Genomic DNA, 11,293 nt, shown 5'->3' on the forward strand with positions numbered 1-11,293 from the left:
CTCTGCAGTCATCTGGTACAGGTTGATCACCTGAAACACAGAGATATATATTAACCACGAAAATGTAAATGTCAATGTGTAGACCGACATATTCGGACCTATAAATCAATGTGTAGACCTACACAATGTTATCTAATTTCCATGCAACAATTCCTAGCAGCATTCAAGCTAACAGACTAACAACAGTCACTCACCATCTTGGGTAAGAGTTCCTCCTGATCCAGAAAGCCTGGTTTGTGGACATTGGGGTCATAGTCTCCATAATGCAAAGTAAAGAGAGAAAAACAGTTCAAATCATATGGTCAGGCCAGAATTACATAGTTAGAATATGATAGTATATCTCTATCTCGCCCTAAAGTTTATGATGAAGAGGTGAAGGAATCAAATTGATAAAAATGACAGGGGTCAGTCTTCCATCAACGAGGAGTCTCATTTACATTCAACACACACGCACGCACACACACACACACACACACACACACACACACACACACACACACACACACACACATACACATACACATACACATACACATACACACACACACACACACACACACACACACACACACACACACACACACACACACACACACACACACACACACACACACACACAGCTTCCTGGTCATCAGGAAATGGTGTCATTTCAGAAATGATTGATAACTCTTCATCGCTCCATAGGACATGAATAATATTAGACGAGAGGAGACAGGAATGTAAAAGACCTTCAGTGGTGGTATCAAAATGATCCACTGACACGGAAATGACCTCTGTGGTCATTCCTTTACAATTCAGAAGTGTGTGTGTGTGTGTGTGTGTGTGTGTGTGTGTGTGTGTGTGTGTGTGTGTGTGTGTGTGTGTGCGTCTGTCACACATTCAAATCTGTCCTTTCTGTAACTAACTATTGTGTGAGGGCAGCAGCAAGTAGCAGTAACATCATAGCTGGCTTCTCTCACTGCCACACGCAAGCTGACATGGGACAGCTGACCTGAGAAAAAGGACTGCACTGGTCTTGCTGTTCTGTGGCTTAGCTACTCAGACAGACCAGGACGCTAGCTTCCAGACTGGTACAAGAGGGGCAATTCTACAGTAAAAGAATGACGCTGAGACTCACTTAGGTTTTTCACTTAGGTTTGTCGATGTGGAATTGCCAAAAGGCCAAATGAAAGACTGGGGAGACCTGATAATGATAGCTGCCGCTATTCAGCGGTAAACTACTGGGTAAATAAACATAGAGTCAGTAACACAATAGAAAAACCTATGTACAGTGTGTGCAAATGTAAAAGAGTAGGGAGGTAGGCAATAAATAGGCCAAAGGAGTAAAATGTTTTTAAATTAGCATTAATACTGGAGTGATAGATGTGCAGATGATGGTGTGCAAGTAGAAATACCGGGGTGAAAAAGAGCAAGAGGGTAAGTAATAATATGGGGATGAGGAATTTGGGTGTGCTATTTACAGATTGGCTGTGTACAGGTGTAACAGTATAACTTTAGACCGTCCCCTCGCCCATACCCGGGTGCGAACCAGGGACCCTCTGCACACATCAACAACAGTCACCCACGAAGCATCGTTACCCATCGCTCCACAAAAGCCGCGGCCCTTGCAGAGCAAGGGGCACCACTACTTCAAGGTCTCAGAGCAAGTGACGTCACCGATTGAAACGCTATTTAGCGCGCACCGCTAACTAAGCTAGCCGTTTCACATCCGTTACACAGGTACAGTCATCGGTAAGCTGCTCTGACAGCTGATGCTTAAAGTTAGTGAGGGAGATATAAGACTCCAGCTTCAGTTATTTTTGCAATTCATTCCAGTTATTGGCAGCAGAGAACTGGAAGGAAAGGCAGCCAAAGAAGTGTTGGCTTTCGAGGATGACCAGTGAAATATACCTGCTGGAGCGTGTGCTACAAGTGGGTGTTGCTATGGTGACCAGTGAGCTGAGATAAGGCGGGGCTTTACCTAGCAAATACTTATAGATGACCTGGAGCCAGTGGATTTAGCGATGAATATATAGTAGTATAAGGGGCTTTGGTGACAAAACGGATGGCACTGTGATAGACTGCATCCAGTTTGCTGAGTAGAGTGTTGGAGGCTATTTCGTAAATGATATCGCCAAAGTCAAGGAAGGGTAGGATAGTCAGTTTTACGAGGGTATGTTTGGCGGCATGGGTGAAGGAGGCTTTGTTGCTAAATAGGAAGCCGATTTTAGATTTTAATTTTGGATGCTTAATGCGAGTCTGGAAAGAGAGTTTACAGTCTAACCAGACATTTGTAGTTGTCCACATATTCTAGGTCAAAACCGCCCAGAGTAGTGATGCTAGTCGGGTGGGAGGGTGCGTTTTTGAGTTTTGAGTTTTTATAGTGAACAATTACTTTGAGACACATCCTGTGTGCAAAAACAGTGCAATTACCTTTGGAGAGGTTGAAAGGACACTTGTATGTACCCTGGATACCCCACAACACCACCACAATGTTTGAGTGAGTTTGATATGGTAGAAATTGTGTTTTTATACTGAACAAATAGCATTTAGGGATTGCAAACATGTCATAGCACTGGAATTATCTAATTTACATACATGTGCCACTTTGGAGAGGTTTTGGGATGCTTTTAAACGTCCCATGACCACTCCTGACACCACTTACAAAAACATCTGCACATTTCTAGTTGTTAGGTCTATCAATACCATTCTTGAAATGATATTGTTCACATGTTGTGGAAGCCATCTGTGTTTTCAGCTCTGGGCATCAGTAATTCACTTATCAATGAAAGATTACTTTTTTTAAATTAAAAAGTAAAACCTTTGTGTGTGCTTGATATTGTGTTTTCTGAACTATGTAACTCCTATCTATCTTCTGATCATTTCCTCATAATCTTCCAAATGTCTTCTTTCCAAATATACTATGTTTTGGCATGTCAGAATGCTCTCGATGGTGCATATGTAGAATTTGTTTGAGGATCTTTTCAGTCTCCTGAGGGGGAAAATGTGTTGTCGTGCCCTCTTCACGACTGTCTTAATCTGTTTGGACCATGATAGTTTGTTGGTGATATGGACACCAAGGAACTTGACACAATCAACCCGCTCCATTACAGCACTGTCAATGTTTTAAGCGAGCCTGTTTGGCTCTCCTTTTCCTGTAGTCCACGATCAGCTCTTTTGTCTTGCTCACATTGAGGGAGAGGTTGTCGTCAGCAAACTTAATGATGGTGTTGGAGTCGTGCTTGGTCACACAGTCATGGGTGAAAAGAGAGTACAGGAGGGGACTAAGCACACACCCATGAGGGGCTTGAGTGTTGAGGATCAGCATGGTAGGTGTGTTGTTACCTACCCTAACCACCTGGTGGCGGCTTGTCAGGAAGTTCAGAATCTAGTTCCAGAGGGAGGTTTTTAGTCCCAGGGTCCTTAGTTTAGTGATGAGCTTTGTGGGCACTATGGTGTTGAACACTGAGCTGTAGGTTTCCGCAATGATGGTGTTGATGTGAGTCATGACCACACTTTAAAGCACTTCATGGCTACTGACATGAGTACTATGGGGCGGTAGTCATTTAGGCAGTTTACCTTCGCTTTCTTGGGCACAGGGACTATGGTGGTATGCTTGAAACATGTAGGTATTACAGACTCGGTAAGGGAGAGGTTGAAAATGTTAGTGAAGACACTTGTCAGTTGGTCCGCGCATGCTCTGAGTACAAGTCCTGGTAATCCGTCTGGCAATTTTGATCTGTTTAAAGGTCTTGCTCACATCAGCTACGGAGAGTGTGATCACACAGTCATCCGGAACAACTGGTGGTTTCATGCATGCTTCAGTGTTGCTTGCCTCAAAGCGAACATAAAAGGCATTTAGCTTGTCTGGTAGACTCGCGTCACTAGGCAGCTTGTCCTTTGTAGTCCATAATAGTTTTCGATCCCTGCCACATCCGACAAGCTTCAGAGCCGATGTAGCAGGATTCAATCTTAGTATTGTATTGATGCTTTGCCTGTTTGATGGTTCGTCTGAGGGCATAGCGGGATTTCTTATAGGCGTCCGGATTAGTGTCCAGCTCTAGCCTCCAGCCTTTAGCTCGATAATGATATTGCCTGTAATTTTTTTTTTTTACCTTTATTTAACCAGGCAAGTCAGTTAAGAACACATTCTTATTTTCAATGACGGCCTGGGAACAGTGGGTTAACTGCCTGTTCAGGGGCAGAACGACAGATTTGTACCTTGTCAGCTCGGGGGTTTGAACTCGCAACCTTCCGGTTCCTAGTCCAACGCTCTAACCACTAGGCTACTCTGCCGCCCCAATTCATGGCTTATGGTTGGGATATGTACGCACGGTCACTGTGGGGACGTCGTCGTCGATGCACTTATTGATGATGCCGGTGACTGAGTTGGTATGCTCCTCAAAGCCATTGGATGAATCCCGGAACATACTCCAATCTGTGCTAGCAAAACAGTCCTGTATCGTAGCATCCACATCATCTGACCACTTCCGTATTGAGCAAGTCATTGGTACTTCCTGCTTTAGTTTTTTGCTTGTATGCCAAAATCAGGAGGATATATTAATTAGGGATGCACCGATATGACATTTTGTCCGAAACCGATATCCAATATTTTCCTTGCAAAAAAACAGATACCGATTTTTAAAAATATTTTCTGCCTTTTAAACATTCTAGTAGAGACAAATAGTTTTTTTACATTTGTTTTATTTTTACCCCTTTTTCGTGGTGTCCAATTGTTAGTAGCTACTATCTTGTCTCATCGCTACAACTCCCGTATGGGCTCGGGAGAGACGAAGGTTGAAAGTCATCGTCCTCCGATACACAACCCAAGAAGCCGCACTGCTTCAAACCCGGAAGCCAGCCACACCAATGTGTCGGAGGAAACACCGTGCACCTGGCAACCTTGGTTAGCGCGCACTGCGCCCTTGGTTAGCGTGTGGGGCCTGCCGGTTGCAGCCGGTTAATTCAGATGGGCTACTGTATTGATTTATTCATTTATTTTGCTCCTTTGCACCCCATTATTTCTATCTCTACTTTGCACATTCTTTCATTTAAATGTTGTTGTTTTTTTTACCTTTATTTAACTAGGAATGTCAGTTAAGAACAAATTCTTATTTTCAATGACGGCCTAGGAACAGTGGGTTAACTGCCTGTTCAGGGGCAGAATGACAGATTTGTACCTTGTCAGCTCGGGGATATGAACGTGCAACCTTTCCGTTACTAGTCCAACGCTCTAACCACTAGGCTACCCTGCTGCCCCATTGCAAATCAACCACTCCAATGTTTTACTTGCTATATTGTATTTACTTCGCCATCATGGCCTTTTTTTTGCATTTACCTCCCTTCTCACCTCACATATTTGGCTTCATATATGACAAGCACTTGTTTTGTTCCAGCAGGCTCTCCATTCTGTAAAAAGTACTGTTCTATCTGATGGAAACTTCTTTCATAACACCTTTTCATTTTCACTCCAAGCTGCTCCTGTATTGCTTGCAGGCGGCTGTATGTGAGCTGTGTGTGAGCTGTATGCTAGCTGTATGCTAGCTGTATGCGAGCTGTATGCTAGCTGTATGCTAGCTGTGAGTGTTTAAAATGACCCACTATTTTCCTTCCTGTTGCCACTGTGTCAGACATGCTGCGTTGGGCCAAACGCCTTCATTCACAGCCAGTTGCAGTGTGTCTGCCATGTGTCGTGTCTTTGGCATCATTAAAAGTGAATACTGTTCTTTTTTCAAATCAATTCTCTGTAATTATTATTACGTGATTAAATGAAAATCCTCAGATTACAAAGTTATAATTTTCCTAATATAACTTTTTAGATATTTTAATATCTGATCAATTAGTCTTCTAATTAATGAATTATTCTTTCTCACGTTAGTCTCATTCCAAACGTCCAACAAACAATTGTTGGTAATCTGCCCGAACCCAGTCTTTGCTATGAATCGATTGTGTTAATAATTTATTTACTAATTAACTACATAATCACAGAAATGCATAACAAACAAACAGTAGGTATGGTTACAAGGAAATGATAGGGGATGTGCCCTAGTGGGCTAAACCGGTATGGCAGCTTGGTATACAAAGGGACTGAGAAGGGCGCGAAAGACAAATGACACTACACAGTTGATAATTATAATAATTGAAATGCTAATCCTTTGTACATGAACGCTGACTCATTCAGGAATAATTGCAATCAATATATATATTTATGCTCAATGTGTTGCTTTGATCTCTGTTGGAATCATCCTTTTCTGTTGGAAAGTTCAGAGATTCTTTCTGCGTCCCTTGAGTCTTTGGTTAGAATGAATACTCCAGAGTAACATTCAGAGATGTTCTTATAGATAGATGTTTCGGCGGTTGTCGGTCTTCGCATTCAGCCAACATAAATTCTAGCTGCAGACTAGTAATTGATATCGAAGATTTGCTCTTATTCTGTCGGTATCGATAGTCTCAGAGTTTAACAACCATTACAACCTTAGCTTATACTGAAGGTACGCATGGTCACTACTCAAACCTTAGCCCTCTCGGTAATCAAGGTATGCATGGTCTCTACTCAAACCTTAGGCCGCTCGGTAATCGAAGTACGCATGGTCTCTACTCAAACCTTAGCCCTCTCGGTAATCGAAGTACGCATGGTCTCTACTCAAACCTTAGCCCTCTCGGTAATCGAGGTACGCATGGTCTCTACTCAAACCTTAGCCCTCTCGGTAATCGAAGTACGCATGGTTTCTACTCAAACCTTAGCCCTCTCGGTAATCGAGGTACGCATGGTTTCTACTCAAACCTTAGCCCTCTCGGTAATCGAAGTACGCATGGTTTCTACTCAAACCTTAGCCCTCTCGGTAATCGAAGTACGCATGGTCTCTACTCAAACCTTAGCCCTCTCGGTAATCGAAGTACGCATGCTTTCTACTCAAACCTTAGCCCTCTCGGTAATCGAAGTACGCATGGTCTCTACTCAAACCTTAGCCCTCTCGGTAATCGAAGTACGCATGGTCTCTACTCAAACCTTAGCCCTCTCGGTAATCGAAGTACGCATGCTTTCTACTCAAACCTTTGCCCTCTCGGTAATCGAAGTACGCTTGGTCTAAAGTGGGCTTCTCCAGGTGGGGGTTTTATTCGGAACTGTGGAAAAGCTGTCCCATGACGCCAGATCGATGTCTGTGCTCATGGTGGTAAGAGAGAGAGGGAGGGTACTCGCTATACCCAAATAGGGCCACGTCATGACACATGCATGACAAACTGGTGCGTCCGCATTCTTCCAAAGCCTTTGTCATGTTACATGCATTATCACGTAGCACAGCATGTACTTTGTTCTTGGGGATTTTCCAAGTTTCAAACATGTTCTCAAATGCCATTGAAATGGCAGCAGTGGTATGAGAACCAGCACATTCTTGAGCATGCAATATGGCTTTCCTCAGTACGAAATCCTTGTCGACTCACTCTGCTGTCAGACTCAGCACGCTCATGGGGCTGACATCGCTAGTCCAAATGCCAGTCATGAAGCTAATAGCAGTGACGCCCATAGCAAGTAGCTCATGGATGTGCGTTTCAACAATACTGTGTAACTCCGGAGGGCAACATCTGAAAAATAGTGCCTACTTGGTAGAGTGTACCGGGGCTCGAGGTGCTCCACCAGTCGGCGAAAGCCAACATCATCCATGACAGAAAACGGTTGATTGTCAAGGGCAATAATTTCCATTATCTTGGCATTAATGGATTTTGCATTTGAGTTTGTCGCTGAAATGCTTTTCTCTTTCAAATGACTGCTCAATTTGAACTTATTAAGTTGTTGCAAGTATGAGCTTAGTTTTTTTGCTTTTGTTCTAAGTAGTCTCTGAACGTTTGGGGGATGATGCACTTTCAAATGAGTAGTTGGGTTTGTGGTATTGAAAGATTTCACTTTCTCCCCTCCTCTGGAAATAATAGCAGCACAAATGGTCTTTTTGTTATCTTCCTTTGAAACTTCAAAATAGATCCACACAGCATATTGTGTGGGCTAGGATAGGAATGCTGTGTTGCACATGTAGCGCTGTATTTTGCATGGCGTCATTACATCTACCTATGTTATACAGGTATGTATGTCAGCTTTGACATGGGTTTTGCACATCGGCGTTAAACTATACATAGAGCCAATGCCGATGTTGGCATTTTTAGCTAATATCAGCCGATTCCGATATATCGTGCATCCCTAATAATTATGGTCAGATTTGCCAAATGGAGGGCGAGGGAGAACTTTGTTATGTAAAGGCGGTAAAGGTGGTCTAGAGTTTTTTCTTTATATATTTATTTTTCTCTGTTTGCACGTGACATGCTGGTAGACGGATTTAAGTTTGCCTGCATTAAAGTCCCTGGCCACTAGGATGAGCATTTCTGGATGAGCATTTTCTTGTTTGCTTATGGCCTTATACAGCTCATTGTGTGCGGTCTTAGTGCCAGCATCGTTTTCTGGTGGTAAATAGACCGCTACGAATAATATAGATAACTATTGGTAGATAGTTTGGTCTAAAGCTTGTTATTAGGTGCTCTACCTCAGGCAAGCAATCCCTCGAGACTTCTTTAATATTAGACATCGTGCACCAGGATTGGCCTTATATTAGTAATCACCCCCTCTCTCCAGTCCGCTAGTCACGCCCTCTCTCCAGTCCGCTAGTCACCCCCTCTCTCCAGTCCGCTAGTCACGCCCTCTCTCCAGTCGACGTGTCACACCCTCTCTCCAGTCCGCTAGTCATGCCCTCTCTCCAGTCCGCTAGTCACCCCCTCTTTCCAGACCTCTATTCACGCCCTCTCTCCAGTCCGCTAGTCACGCCCTCTCTCCAGTCTGCTAGTCACGCCTTCTCTCCAGTCCGCTTGTCACGCCCTCTCTCCAGTCCGCTAGTCACGCCCTCTCTCCAGTCCGCTAGTCACGCCCTCTCTCCAGTCCGCTAGTCACGCCCTCTCTCCAGTCCGCTAGTCACGCCCTCTCTCCAGTCCGCTAGTTACGCCCTCTCTCCAGTCTGCTAGGCTAGTCACGCCCTCTCTCCAGTCCGCTAGGCTAGTCACGCCCTCTCTCCAGTCCGCTCGTCACGCCCTCTCTCCAGTCTGCTAGGCTAGTCACGCCCTCTCTCCAGTCCGCTAGGCTAGTCACGCCCTCTCTCCAGTCAACTAGGCTAGTCACGCCCTCTCTCCAGTCCGCTAGTCACGCCCTCTATCCAGTCCGCTAATCACGCCCTCTCTCCAGTCTGCTAGGCTAGTCACGCCCTCTCTCCAGTCCGCTAGGCTAGTCACGCCCTCTCTCCAGTCCGCTAGGCTAGTCACGCCCTCTCTCCAGTCCGCTAGGCTAGTCACGCCCTCTCTCCAGTCCGCTAGGCTAGTCACGCCCTCTCTCCAGTCCGCTAGGCTAGTCACACCCTCTCTCCAGTCCGCTAGTCACGCCCTCTCTCCAGTCCGCTAGTCACGACCTCTCTCCAGTCCGCTAGGCTAGTCACGCCCTCTCTCCAGTCCGCTAGGCTAGTCACGCCCTCTCTCCAGTCCGCTAGTCTAGTCACGCCCTCTCTCCAGTCCGCTAGTCACGCCCTCTCTCCAGTCCGCTAGGCTAGTCACGCCCTCTCTCCAGTCCACTAGGCTAGTCACGCCCTCTCTCCAGTCCGCTAGTCATGGCTTACAGCCACTGAGTGAACGCCTGGCCAGTCAACTGCCTGAGTTTTTTTGGCGCAGCTGCTGCTTGAAATTCCAGTCAACACATCTCCGGATGAGGTGCCCTGCAGAATACTAAACAGCAGACAAAACCTCTCCAGACAGAACCGCCCCACACACAAACACACAGACGTTAATTTTACACACACACACACACACACACACACACACACACACACACACACACACACACACACACACGGGCATGCAGGTTTATGTTTACTGTCGTACACACGCACACCCAGACATACAGACGTCCATGTACGCACACACACACACCTTTCTCTTCTTTTAATCCCTTTTTCCATGTGTCCTCCTTCAGTCTCTCGGTCTCTACGTCTCTTGCATTCTAATGACTTACTTCTAGGCTTTTCACGGCTTATGTTGTCCTGTGGTCTCCTGTCTCATTTAAATCAGATTACAGATCTTAAGTCTGTACGATTTCTCTTATCTCAACCCTCATGCCAGTTCACTCATCTTTCTCCCACTCACTTCTCTCCCACTCACTTCTCTACCACTCACTTCTCTACCACTCACTTCTCTACCACTCACTTCTCTACCACTCACTTCTCTCCCACTCACTTCTCTCCCACTCACTTCTCTACCACTCACTTCTCTACCACTCACTTCTCTACCACTCACTTCTCTACCACTCACTTCTCTACCACTCACTTCTCACATATCCTTTTTACACACACATACACTACTGGTCAAACGTTTTAGAACACCTACTCATTCAAGGGTATTCCTTTATTTTTTTACTATTTTCTACATTGGATAATAATAGTGAAGACATCAAAACTATGAAATAACACATATGGAATCATGTAGTAACCAAAAAAGTGTTAAACAAATCAACATATATTTTATATTTGAGATTCAAATAGCCTTGATGACAGCTTTGCACACTCTTGGCATTCTCGCATAGACATCTCCATAGACAAGCATTGGCAATAGAACGGTCTTACTGAAGAGCTCAGCGACTTTCAATGTGGCACCATCATAGGATGCCACCTTTACAACAAGTCAGTTAGTCAAATTTATTTTCTGCTAGAGGTGCCCCAGCCAACTGAATCACGCTTCACCTTCTGGCAGTCCTACGGACAAATCTGGGTTTGGCGAATGCCAGAACGCTACCTGCTCGACTGCATAGTGCCAAATATAATGTTTGGTGGGGGAGGAATAATGGTCTGGGGCTGTTTTTCATGGTTCAGGCCCCTTAGTTCCATTGAAGGGAAATCTTAACACTACAGCATATAATTACATTCTAGACAATTCTGTGCCTCCAACTTTGTGGCAACAGTTTGGGGAAGGCCCTTTCCTGTTTCAGCATGACAATGCCCCCGTGCACAAGGAAAGGTCCATATGGAAATGGTTTGTCGAGATCGGTGTGAAAAAACTTGACTGGCCTGCACAGAGTCCTGACCTCAAACCCATCGGACACCTTTGGGATGAATTGGAATGCTGACTGCGAGCCAGGCCTAATCATTCAGCATCAGTGCCCAACCTCACTAATGCTCTTGTGACCTAATGGAAGCAAGTCCCCTCAGCAATGTTCCACCATCTAGTGGAAAACCTTTCCAGAAAAGTGTAGGCTGTTATAGCAGCAAAGGTGGTGACGAACTACATATTAATGCCC

Source organism: Oncorhynchus keta, chromosome 25 (assembly GCF_023373465.1).
Source record: "Oncorhynchus keta strain PuntledgeMale-10-30-2019 chromosome 25, Oket_V2, whole genome shotgun sequence".
Lineage (NCBI taxonomy): Eukaryota > Metazoa > Chordata > Actinopteri > Salmoniformes > Salmonidae > Oncorhynchus > Oncorhynchus keta.